Source organism: Cryptomeria japonica, chromosome 5, assembly GCF_030272615.1.
Source record: "Cryptomeria japonica chromosome 5, Sugi_1.0, whole genome shotgun sequence".
Classification (NCBI taxonomy): Eukaryota; Viridiplantae; Streptophyta; class Pinopsida; order Cupressales; family Cupressaceae; genus Cryptomeria; species Cryptomeria japonica.
In genome coordinates, this window is record NC_081409.1 from 896,041,377 (window position 1) to 896,055,237 (window position 13,861).

The following is a 13,861-nucleotide window of genomic DNA, read 5'->3' on the forward strand; positions in this document are numbered from 1 at the left end:
TTGAGGGGATTGATCTTTAGCATTCTGTAGCATACACTCCACAGCAGAATGGAGTTGCAGAACGCAAGAATAGAACTATCAAAGAAATGGCTAGATGTATGATTCATGCACGTTCTCTTGATCCCGCCTTTTGGGCCGAGGCTATCAGTTGTGCCACACACATCCATAATTGGGTTCCTCACAAAGCTTTGCAAGGTATTACTCCTTTTAAGGCTTGGGCTGGTAGGAAACCGATTGTGAGACATTTCAGAGTCTTTGGGTGTCCAGCATGGGCTCGTATACCTCTGCAAAAACACAAGGCATTGGAACCTCAGAGTCAGCCTTGCATATTTGTTGGATATCCTGAGGGTGTTAAGGCATATAGATTGATGGATCCTAAGACACATGAGGTGTTCATTGAGAGGAGTGTTCACTTTGAGGAAAGCTCTCCTAGCTTAGCCTCTCTACCTCCTCCACCTTCCTCCATTGTGGATAGTGATGCGAGTGATTCAGATGATGGGACTCCTTCAACTCCGACTCGCAAGGTTACACCTCCGCATGGTCCACTTGTAGTTGAGGAGCCTCGTTCTCCACCTCCACCTAGACCTCGTTGGGCTCGACAGACACTTGAGTCAGCAGGTTCTCTTGTTGGGGATCCTTTAGATACACAGAGAACTCGATCACAACATCAGGATCTACCACATGCATTCATTGCTACCGCTTCCGATCCACAGACATTTCGGGAAGCATCAGGGGTTCCTGAGTGGGACCAAGCTATGGAGGAAGAGTATAGTTCCTTGATGAGGAACAACACATGGGATTTAGTCCATCTCCCTAAGGGGAGAAAGATGGTTCGATGTAAGTGGATCCATCGGACCAAGTTTGCAGCGGATGGTAGTGTGGATAAGTATAAGGCTCGACTTGTTGCGAAAGGTTTCTCTCAGGTTGCAGGTGTTGACTATACTGAGACCTTTGCACCTGTAGCCAAGATGAACTCCATTCGCTTGACACTTGCTATTGCTGCAACTCATGGTTGGGTTGTACATTAAATGGATGTGAAGAGTGCTTTTCTTCATGGTGATCTTGATGAGGAGATTTATATGGAGCAGCCACAGGGTTTCATCCAGGATACTTTCTTGGTTTACAAACTAAGGAAATCTCTCTATGGCCTTAAGCAAGCCCCCAGGGCTTGGTATGCCAAGATGGATTCCTTTCTTCTCTCCGCAGGGTTCACCAGGTGTCATTCCGATCCGAATGTCTACATTTTGCAACAGGATGACTCTCACTTGATACTTGTGCTCTATGTTGATGATTTGATCATTACAGGGAGTACCGCATCCATCATTAGCAGGGTCAAATCTGCTTTGCATGACAGATTTGCTATGACTGACTTGGGTCTTTTGCACTACTTTCTCGGGATAGAGATTTCACAGTCACCTTCCGAGATTACACTATCGCAGCCCAAGTATGCTCTTGATCTACTTGCACGCTTTCATATGGCTAATTGTAAGCCTGCCCCGACTCCCTTTCTTTCAGGAGTCAAGCTTGAGGCTCAGTGTTCTTCTCCACTAGTTGATGCCACTTTGTATCGTCAGCTTGTGGGTAGTCTCATCTACTTGACCCATACACGCCCTGATATTTCATTTGCAGTTGGCATGGTTTCCCGCTTCATGCAGGAACCACATGAGCTTCATTGGAAAGCCGCCAAACGCATCCTTCATTATATCCAGGGTACACATCACTATGGGATTCACTATGCAGTAAGCACAGGAGTTCGCTTGGTTGGTTACACAGACTCCGATTGGGCTGGCGATCTTGATGATTGTAAGTCTACTTCCGGTTACAGTTTTCACCTTGGTTCAGGCCCCATTTGTTGGCAGAGCAAGAAGCAACATGCTATTGCTCTTTCTTTGACTGAGGCTGAGTATTGAGGCGCTGTTAACGTAGCGACTGAGACTATTTGGGTTCAGCAGATTCTCACAGAGTTTGGGTTCACCACTGCACGATCGACAGTTCTACATTGCGACAATCAGAGTGCTATTGCTATCTCGAAGAACTCGGTCCAACACCAGCGGACCAAACACATCGAGATTCATATGCACTATATCCGAGAGCTCATTCAGGAGTAGGCCATTGATTTGCAGTATTGTCCTACAGCGGAGCAGGTTGCTGACATATTCACCAAACCTTTCACCGAGAGTAAGTTCCAGCAGTTGCGAGCTCTCTTGGGGGTGCAGGATGTGTCATTAGGGGGGGTCAGCTGACTTCTCCTTCCTCTCTTATGGGGGGGGACTTTTTCCTCTTTGAGGTTTTGTCCTTCTTCTTTGAGAGTCTTTTGTACTTTCATCTCTGTTTTGTGGGGGAGTTTTTTCTCACTGGGTTTTCTCCTTTTCTCCGTTTGTGAGAGATTGCATTGCATGGTTTTGCTTGCATTTGCATATTGTACATGGGTACCTATCATGGCCTTGTAGCTGGGACCCATCTTGCATTGTTGACTTAAGTCTTCATTCCCCTAAGTTGCACTTAAGGGGGGGTGTTGGTGTAAATAAATATTCATTATGGATATTATTACACTTTACTTAAGTTAACTTAGGATAATGCATCTCTTCGTAGTTTGGATTTGAGACACTTAGGGAAGTGTGCACATAGGGATAGAGCTTGTAGGAGAAATTCCACCTTTTGTGGTCTTGTTTTGTTGTTACACTCCACATTCGGTGGGTCATCCACCTCTTGTGGAATATTATATTATTTCTCCTACCTACCCCTAGTATTTCTTACCTACCCTTATTTCTCATTGAGCCACATGTCATGATTGTGTGCTTGTACATCCATATGGCCTTGCCTATATAAGAAGGCATATATTCATTGTATTGGTGAATCTAGTTGATCATTTTCATATTGATGAGAATACAATTTGTTCTTGTCATTCTTTTGTCTCTATTTTTATACTTTTCATTGTGCCCTTGATCTTGGCAAAATCTCACACCATGGTTATCCCCATTAACTCTTGCACAAGAGTTTGCCCATTGGATAAAGACTTTATTCATCTAACTCAAGCCTAACCTTACCTCCCAAGGTAACCTTCAAGTCATTTCAAGCATTTAATGCTTCTTCCCTCTCCTCTTAAGCCATCTCATGTTGACATTTTCCATCCTGGGAATGGGTTGAAAGCCCTCACATGGATCATAAACCCATCAATCCTGACCCTTGTTGAGATTACTCAATCTCAACCATCCATTGCCCCATTTCCCCTATAAATAGAGCTCTCATCCTCTCATCTAGAAATCCAGAAATTTTGTATGCATCAAACTTATACCAATTTTAAGAGAGCATTCTAGGAGCACTTTTCTTTGTTATTTTGGTTAAAACCAACATAGATTAAATAGGCTTTCTCATATTTAGCTTGCTTGCATTTACATAATTAGTCATTTTCATAATCTTGAATCTCCATAAGACATCCATAATAGTGCAAAAAGATGAGGGCTACACTCATGTGGAACTTGGAGAGAAGAGGAACAAGGGAGAAGCAACTATGAGCATGTTGGAGAGCATTTGGGAGGGTTTAGTGACTTTCTTCCATTTTTGTGTGCTTTAATTTGTTTGTTATCTCTCTTGATATGCATGCTTAGGATTGTAGTTTCTTTTATCTTTCATTTATGATTGATACTAACAACATTAACGTTTGAATCTTGTGGTTCATGAGTCCTTTTTGTAGTGCATTAGGTTTATTATCAAAATTTGAGACCTATCAAAGCAATAGGCTCAATGATAAAAGTTTGAACCTTGTCAAGGTAACAATGTTAGTTCAAACAAATTTTAAGACCTACCATGGTAACAAGCTTTAGTTTAGCAAGCAAATGTGTCCACCAATGTGCTAGGCCAAGAGAAGTTTGAACAGTTTCAAATACTGCCTAATTTCATGATAACCCCCTTCAAATTAAGGGGGGATGTTGATGTATTAATCATTTGCGGTTATAAGTTAGTTTCTACTTTTAGTTTGTATTAGTTTTGGCAATTCTGTTTGACAATTAAATTGTTCGTCATTACCTTCTTTTTTCTATGTAGGATAGTTTTACATTGATTTATATACTATTAACTTATTTTGCCATTTTCTATTTTCATTGTAATTATGGGTCTAACAAATTATATCATGAGTATGTATTTTAAATTGTATCAATTATATGTTATTCAAACTATGAATTGAAAATATTCAATTTTCTAATGATATTGAAAGGGAATGTCTAGGTTAATTTTGCATTGAATTTTAATGTTATAAAGGTATGCTTTGAACCATATAAAAATTTAGAGTATTGGATTAAGACTAGTTGTATGGAAATAAATAGAAATATGTGTCGTATGCAAAATTTATCAGCAAATTCAACTAGAAATAAAGGGGAAATCATGAATCCCTATCTAATCAAATAATTCTAAATAAACCAATGAAATAACACAATCAATCAAATAGGAATGTAAAATAAATCAATTCAAAATCTCTATTTTATGATCGCATATTGCTTCCATTGTTCTTCTCTTCTTTGTGGTATGATGGCTCTCAAATATTGCGCTGACAACCTGCAAGTGACACAAAGATTCGTAGTTCGTGATTCAGAGATTGTTGAAAATGGAGATTGAATGTTCAATTTATAGATTTTTGGAGAGGATTGAATGAAATGTGGAACAGAATGATCAAGAGGTGGAGCTCAGGTGAGCTCACATGTTGATTGATAGTTGAATTGCTGATTTAGAGGTGGAACTCAATAGATTGAATAGATTAAATGAATTAACTGATTGAGCAAAAACTGATTGAAAGATGAAAAAGAATGATTGGAGGAAATAAAGAGGAGGAAATAGTTAACTGATCGAAAGCTGATTGAGAGCTTTATTTTAAAAAAGCTAACTAAAAGATAGAAATAGGAATTGAAGAGATAATTGATTGAATTAATTAATTTAACATGTGCTTGAACTTTGACTTTGATTTTCAATTTAATCTTTGCATGATATTTTAATTCAAATATTGAATTTATTTTAAATTCAATTTAGTATTTGAATATATTTAGAACTTGACTTTGATTTTCAATTTGATTTTTGAAATCATGCACATGTATTTGAAATTAGAAGAAATTTAGAAGAATATGATTTTGACTTTGAATTTGAATGAAATTAGAAGAATTAATTAAATTAAATGAAATTAGAATTTGGGGATTTGGAATTGGAATTAGAAGAATTAAATGAAATTAGAAGAATTAATTAGTTAATTAAATAACTAAAAATAACTATTTAATTATTTAGATTGAATTTAATTAAATAATAAAGATTGTTTAAATTAAAGGATTAAAATCATAATTAATTAAATAATAAATATTTAATTAATATTTAGAAGAGAGTTAATGATTAGATGATTAGAGATAGAAATTGCGGAATGAATTTATTTAAATAATAAAGATTATTTAAATTGAAGGATTAATCACAATTAATTAAATAATAAATATTTAATTAACTTTAGAAATGGTTTCAATGATGAAACGATGATAGAATTGAAATTGGAATAATTAGTAAGATAATGAGGAAATATGAAATTAAAAGAATAAGATTAATTAACTTAATTAAATAATTAAAGAATTATTTAACTAATTGGAGGAATAATTGGTACATGATCAATGAGACATTTTTAGGTGTCTACAATATGTATATGCCAAATGGATTATCGAGAAGGACCTATGCTTGAAGATGGGGATGCACCAATAAAGTGCATTATTATGAGAGCATTACAATTTAGTTATTTCAAGAATGATGAATAATTACATTTTATGTTCTTCGCATTTATAGTTGTTTTGGCTATACGATGAATTTACTAATGGGTGCAATTAACTGTTTTGAAAAAATCCATGGCCAGTAGAAACTATGGAGGTCCCTTGGTAAACCTAGTTGTGCTTAACTAGTGAAGTCAACCTTAGTCCATATGGAGGGACTAAGGTCAAGAGTGATGTAGATTGTCTTTTGTGATATGAAATATTTTTTTATGTGATGAGATATGTTCATGTATAAAATTGATGTTTATTTTTAATTTGTGTTAAGAGTGTCACATATTAGAGGGAGTGGTCATTTAAGTGTTTAATATTGATTTTTCTTTTTTAGGTTCTAAAGTGGATTTAAGTAGGATTTTTTAATTTTTATTTAGTCAATTTGGAATGTTATTTTTTTAAAACTAAATTTCTAACCTCTAAATTTGCCACTTTTAGTAAGTGATGAAATTTGAAGGTTGTTAGGATGGTGTTGGGTGAGGTGTCACCACCCCATTTGATCATCATGGTTGTTGTTATATGGTTAAGGTGAGGATAGGGTCTCTATGACCTACCCTTTTTGGATGGACACATGGGGGTATCTCTTGGAAGAGAATCTCCTAAGTAGGTACAATTGGAAAGTTCTCAAAAGGGTAGGTGTCATCAAGATAGGAGTACGCGCAATGAAATGTTCTTTCAAAGGAATCGAAATAGCAAAAAAATAAAATCATAAAACAAAATAAAACACTCAAGCTTAGGCTAGATAGATATCAAAACATCAAAAAACTCATTTCAAACCAAGTATGATGATCTCCTCACCGTGTAGATTCTCCCATTAAGATTGGATTCAATGTGTGCTCACTTGAAATTGTGATAGTGTGATGGTGCTCTTAGGATTTGAATGCACGAGATGATGAAAAATGGATAAGTGTTAAGTAGTTTGAATAAGGGAGAATGCAATGGAAGGCTAAGATTGATTTTTGGATATCAAGAGTGGAGGACGATTTAGTTCTCTCAAGGCATGAGAGGTTTCCATGTGGCAACATGAGAGAGATTGAGAGGAGATGGTGGTTGAGAAGAGTACCCTTGTAATATGGATACAATCTTTCCATTAAGACATTTCTTGTCCTACACTCAAAATGATGAGAGAACAATGAATAAATAATTATTAAATACCTTGCCGTGACCTTTTGGGAGAGGACGCATGTGGGCTTCCTTCCCAAAAGGAGAAAGCCTTTAAGGTTAATTGGGCAAGTGGGGAGGCTATTTATAGAAAATTTGATCCCTTCCTAGATCAGGAATGTGCAAATGATTAGGGAGAAAATAAGTGATATTAGGATTGGGATTAGAGGGCAAGTGGGAAATGTAGGAGGACGTGACATTTGGAGAGAGAAAGAGGGGATGAATTTATAATTACTTTGAATTATACTTGGAGGAAAATGATAAAGTGAATTAAATTAAATTAAATGAGGAATTTATTTAATATAATAGATGTAAATGAGCTAGGGTATAGTTGACTAGGTAAATTAGTTAAATTAATTATCTTAGGCGAAAACATAGAAGAATATGACAATGATTAATTTGAAGGAAGCTGAAATCAATCTCCTCTTGGAGCCTTCCACACTTCCTCCTCTCCCCCCTATAGATTATAATCCTATAGTACAACAACTTTACACTTCTCTCTGGGAGAAAGTGAAGCAGCCTTTTGCCTTTTTGCAGCCAACCCTCAAATTTTGGGTAGACTCTTAGTCACTGCGTGGCGATGCAAGCAATACCATCTACTAGATCATGCAGTCCATCGCTCATAAGGTCCTCGGTTCTCAGAGACTAGTCAATTGGCTATATGTTGCTTCTAATAAGGAATTGGCTACAACGAGGATTGAAGATTACAAAACTATAGCAAGGAAGGCAAATGAGTTCATAAATTGTCATAAGGAAGTTGTTCAAGCTATGTCTAGCTTGGCAACATTGAGGTCCTCAGCCACACATATCAGGGATCAATTTGAGTAGTTTGTGAAGATCGGTCTTCCCTCACCTTTCTCCCTTGATGATTCAATCATAAAGAGCAAGCATGTTATGGATTTGATAGAGCAACACCAACAAGACCAGTTATATCTTCAAGCTGTGAGTGACACTCCTAACGTTGGTGAGATTGAAGGATTGATTCATCCCTTAGCTCTGCATTCTCATAGAGCTAACTCTTAGTGAGATAAGTGGTCTTCCTTTCAAGAAAATCATTATTTTTGATCAGGATCATCAACATCTTAAAACCCAAGCTTTGCCCTCAGAGGATGATTGGCTCCACTTGTAGAAAGTCCTCAACCAACTCTTTGGAGAAAGCATGTAGATATGGTCTATAAAACTAGAGTTTTGAGTATCATCTCTTGCAGACAATATTTCCCCAGGAGTCACCATAAAATTGTAGATTTATGATCTACATCATCTAATAAAAAGACCCGTTTTATTTTATCTTAGATCACGATCTTTGGTTTGATCAAATTACGTGTTAAGGTTGTAGTTCACACACGCCCCCCATGTGTTGGTGTGGTGCATCTTCTTGATGAATTCACTTATTTTGCTAAGCAACTCTGCTTGAATGCCACATAGTTCCACCCTTCTCTCTCCCACAAGTTTTATTTGCAGTTCAAAGGGATGCAGTTCGAGAGCCACGTGTTAGCTCTACGTGAAGCTTTGAGTTTGTAGTTCGCCAAAGGGTTAGACCTCTCATCCTACAACCACATGTCACTTCAAAGCGAATGCCCGGAGCTCCACATGTTCATATAATAGAAAGCGAGATGCCACTCGCGAGGCTCGTTCAATGTAGAGAATGGTTGCAAACCATTTTTGGGGTGCTATTCCAGATAGGTACAAGGATTTGTTGCGGTGGAATGGTCATGCTTGTGATTTCGATCGTGATAATGGATGATAAAGCTATAGGCTCAAAGTAGTCATTGCTCTCACTATATTTGATGACTTTGCAGATTGTTGAATGGGCCAACTCGCACAAGATCAGGCATAGTATCGCGACAATTTTTCCATTTTCATAGCAGTGGGTAGTTAGACCCTCCTCTATTTAATTATAAATGCTTGTTAAATTAAGGACTTATGGACTTTTGCTTTAGAATAAAAAAAAGATCTCTAAAATGGAACTATAAGCCTCAATGTTGTTATTGTCTCTTTGAATCAAAGTAATCAAATTGTGCTTTAGGCCTTTTTCGGGTAATTTGTTCAGTATTCATTAATGGTTTTCTGTGCAATTGAGTATCTAGTCTTGACTTTAGCAATGCATTCTTAAGATCTACTAGTTGAATCATGTTGTGTACTCTTTCATTCTAGTAGACATTCACGTATACTTTGCTTTATGTCATTTCAAGGGACTTTGGATGCATTCGAGATTGTTCATAAGGCATGTAGATTGTTGAATGGGCCTTAGAATAACATCTGTATGAGGTTCTTTGTGCTAGTTGTTAACAAGAATTCCAATCAAGCATATCAAATTCTTAAATCCTAAAGGTTACTCATTGAAAGCACATAGGTCCCCCAACACCGAGTTTCCCATAAGGTTGTGTGTCTGAAAGCAATTTTAGACATCAACAATCTTTTTCTGACATGTTCGGTGGGACCCAATTTTTTTCTCTAATTAGAGCAGGTGTATGAGCCATATGCCTATTACTAGATCCCAAACCGCTTTAAATCCAAGTCTATTGATACTACCTCTAGTAGAATTCCAACACCGAGGTTTAAGAGGAGGCGCACAAATCCCAATCCAAGTCCCTATGCAGATGGTCATTCCTCCTCAAAATTTTGTCACATGGAGTAGTGGGAGTCCACTCATTCCACCTGTACCTCCTAATCAATGGGATCCTATTTCAACGTCTAACCTAAAAGCCTTACCAAAATTTACCAAAGAGGATTCTAAAATGCCCACAGAGCACTTGCACGATGTTGTGGATGTGTGCACTATGCATAATTGTTGGTAATTGACACTCATTGGATTCATTTTGTTGTTATTGATGGCAACAATATATGATGGAAGTCATAAACTGGCACTAGGAATCATATACCGACAGATACCGGCTTTGGAGCATTCAGGGCTACACCAACACCGGCATCGACACCGATATCAATACTTCTTTGGAAGCCAACATCAAGGATAATTTACTTAAATCATTTGTAATTATTATTATCAAGGCCAACATTTTTTAAATGTATTGTAAGCCGACGTAAGGCATATCATTTGTAATAGGTATACAGGTCAGTTTGCTAGGTTATTTTTGTAATGGAGTAAGATATATGATATGTTTGGATATAGGAGAATATAGCAGAACTGTATGATGTGAAATATATGTATGGAGATCATTTTGTATGCGAATGCTATATCATGCAATGATCTGTCGATAGCTTGGAAAGCATTCTTGGAGGAGAAGAGATACTGGTAGCAGTTCAGAGTTTATGAACCGGTATAGAGTAGAACCAGAACCAAAACTCTATTTGGCATAGCAGAAAGCTTGTAGTCAGTGAGGGTCTTTAGTGGTGAGCAGTATGCTCTAGGCAGTGTGCCTTCCTGCAAGTGCAGGCCCCTATTATATGTAATATCTTTTCATATGGCTAGTGAACTGATATTATGGGTCACAAATCCCACTGTGGTTTTTCCTCATTGAGGTTTTCCACGTATAAATTATTTGTGTTATGGTGTTCATTTATGTGGATGGTTCATTTGCTTCTTGTTATATGTTTAATTGTTTATCGGTATATATATGCACGGTCTAGAAAGTTAAAAACTGTTCAATCTGGCAAAACACTGATTTACCCCCCCTCTCAGTGTTCCTGAATCCCAACAATAATGTCACAGAGCAAAATATGGCATTAAGGCTACTCACAACTTCCTTTAAAGGAAAAACATAGGATTGGTATAGATCCCTGCAACCAAATTCGATTGTTGATTAGGACCATCTTGGGGATTATTTCTTTGAACATTTCATTGAGAAGGGTGATAGATCCTCCCTACTGTAATAGTTGATAACTATAAGACGGGTCATTCATGAGGCAATAACTGATTTCAACACTAGGTTTCATAAAACCTGGCAAGGAATCTCAATCATTGTCTATCCTCTTGTGGATATTGTTAGCATTGTATTATTTGTTGTCATTGATGTCAAATCCTTTGGGTCTGAATTAGGTTTGGATGTGGTATGATGAGCAAGAGTTTTCAATTTATGTTGTGCAGTTGAAGGTTTCTTGGTTTCACTGGACGTGTTTGGTATCTCGGAAGATGTTTTTCTGTATTATTTTTGGGTCCAGTGTGATCCAGAGCTCGAGGCCTTAGACCAGATATTGAGATTGTATAGTGTGCAGATGCATTTTAGGTCCAACCTTGGAGATGTATGTAGCATGTTGATGTGTTTGAGGAGGAACTGTGCGCTATAGTTCACTTTTCATTCCTTACCACATCTGGAATGTTTAGTGGAGACCTATTTTAGATCCATATCTCAGCTGACATTGAAAACTATGATTTCCAGAGACAGTACATATAGGATTTTGATTTGATGATTTCATATATATATTTTTGTGTTGAAGACTTGCGAGATTGAAGGAATCTAGTGACCATGTGAGATATTTACCGGAAGCAGTTCCGGAAGTACAAACTATGTTTTTCTTGTGGTGGATTCTCTTTGTCTTTCTTTCTTCTTCAGTAGTGAGTCTTTCAGGGTAGTGAGCCCATTTGTATTAAGCATATTGGCAGTGAGCCCACCTGTAGTGAGCACATTGACAATGAGCCACCCATTGTAAAAATCACCTTAGCCGATGTTTATATTTTGAGAATTAGCATTCTCTGTGGTTTTTCCCATTTTGGGTTTTCCACGTAAATCTTGGTGTTTCTTGTGACTAATATGAGTTTTGCATGTGTTTCCTAATTCTATTAATTCTTCTTAATATTTCAGATCTGTGCATTAAGGTTAAGATTGTTAAATTTTCTATCAATTGATTCACCCCCCTCCCAGTTGCCTAGATATTCAACAATTGGTATCAGAGCTGTGGTTATTTGAGATAGAGCTTAACCGCTTGAGGTATATCCCGATCTGATGTCACATAAGTTATCAATTCCTATCTTTGAAAGATCTGATTATAGTTTTTGGAAAGTGAAGATGAGAGGTTATTTGGTTTCTCCAGGTTACAATACTTGGAAGGTTGTGGAGACTAAGTATGTTCTTCTAGCGAATGGAATCAATACTTCGGATGCAATTCAAGCTTATGAATAAAATGAAAAATCAAGGTATGCTATATTTAGTGCATTATCAAAAATTGAATTGACTAAGGTTATCTCTTTGAATACTGCTTATAAAGTATGGAAGAAGTTAAAAGACATCTATGAAGGCAATGAGAGAGTCAAGCTGACAAAGAGATTAACTATTAAGAGAAGATATGAAAACCTGAGGATGGAAGGAGAGGATATTGTGAGATTTTTTGAGAAGGTTGATACTACAGTGAATGAGATTAGAGAGTTCGGAGGCACTTTGAGTGATGAAGATGTGATTGACAAGATTTTGATGATATTACTGGTAAGCTAGAGTGACAAGATCTCTGCAATTGAACAAACTTATGACCCAAAGAAGTTCACTGGAGAGCAACTGTTTGGTACCCTAACTGCATTTGAAGTAAGGAAATTTAGAAATGACAAAGACAAGTCAGAAACCACATTCAAGGCATCTGAAGACAATCTAGATGATGAAGAAAGCCTAGATGAGGTAGAAGCAAACTTTGTAAGGAAGTTAAAGAAAGGCACTGACAAATACAAAGGTGTGTTACCCTTTAAATGTTTTAGATGTGGTAAGATTTGGCATATTGCAACTAGATGTTTGGAAAAGGGAAATAGACAAAATTTTAAGGAAAACAAGGGAAAGTTCAATAAGAAGGTATATTATGTTAAGGATGATGCTAGTATCTCAGATGATGAATCAGACTATGAGGATGGTGATTGTTTATTTTTGTTAGAAAAAGATGTTCCTAAGTATGATATCTCTAAGACTGTTGTTGACACATTTCATGCTAGAAGAGATAAGAATGAATAGTTGATTAATAGTGGATGCTCAAATCATATGACTGGTGATAAAAAAATTCATAAAACTTGAAAGGTATGATGGAGGTCCAGTTATATTTGGAGATAATCAGAGAACACATATTGTTGGTATTGGTTCAATTACCTTTGATGGAAAGCATAGCATTGACAATGTTTATTATGTGAAGGGTTTGCATCATAATCTATTAAGTGTCGGGCAAATGTACAAAAATAGATACAATATCGTCTTTCAGGACAATGGATGTGATATCCGGAAGGATTCTGGAATAATTATTGTAGTTGGAAGAAGGACAAATGAAAATATGTACTAATTGGAAGGCACTACAAAACATTGCCTGATATCACAACTTGATGACAACTGGCTATGGAACCAGAGGACGTGTCATATAAAATTTGATAACTTGATATAGATCAGTTCAAAGAGTGCAATAAGAGATTTTCCTAGATTGTCTGAACCAAAGAACAATATCTGCAGGGAATGTCAAATAGGAAAGCAAACTAGAAGCACATTTAGAGGAAAGGAGTACTCATCCAATAGATTACTAGATTTAGTTCACACAGATCTTTGTGGTCCAACCCGTACAAGAATCCTACAAGGTGAGAGGTATTTCATGTTACTGATTGATTATTATTATAGAATGACTTGGGTTGCATTTCTTAGAGAAAAATCTGAAGCATTAGAAAAATTCAAGATATTCAAGGAAAAAGTTGAGAATGAAGTTGGCAAGAAAATCAAAGGTTTAAGGTCTGATAGAGGAGGAGAATTCATCTCAGATGAGTTTAATGACTTTTGTGAAAAGCATGGCATCAAAAGATAGTTATCAGCTCCCCAGACACCTCAACAGAATGGTGTAGTAGAAAGAATGAACCTGACTATACAAGAAGTAGCTAGAATCATGATAAAAGGTGCAAAGTTACCTGGAGTCTATTAGAAAGAAGCAATTCATATAGCAACATACACACTCAACAAAATTATGTATTGGAGGAAGTATGGTAAGACATCTTTTGAACTATGGTATGGAAG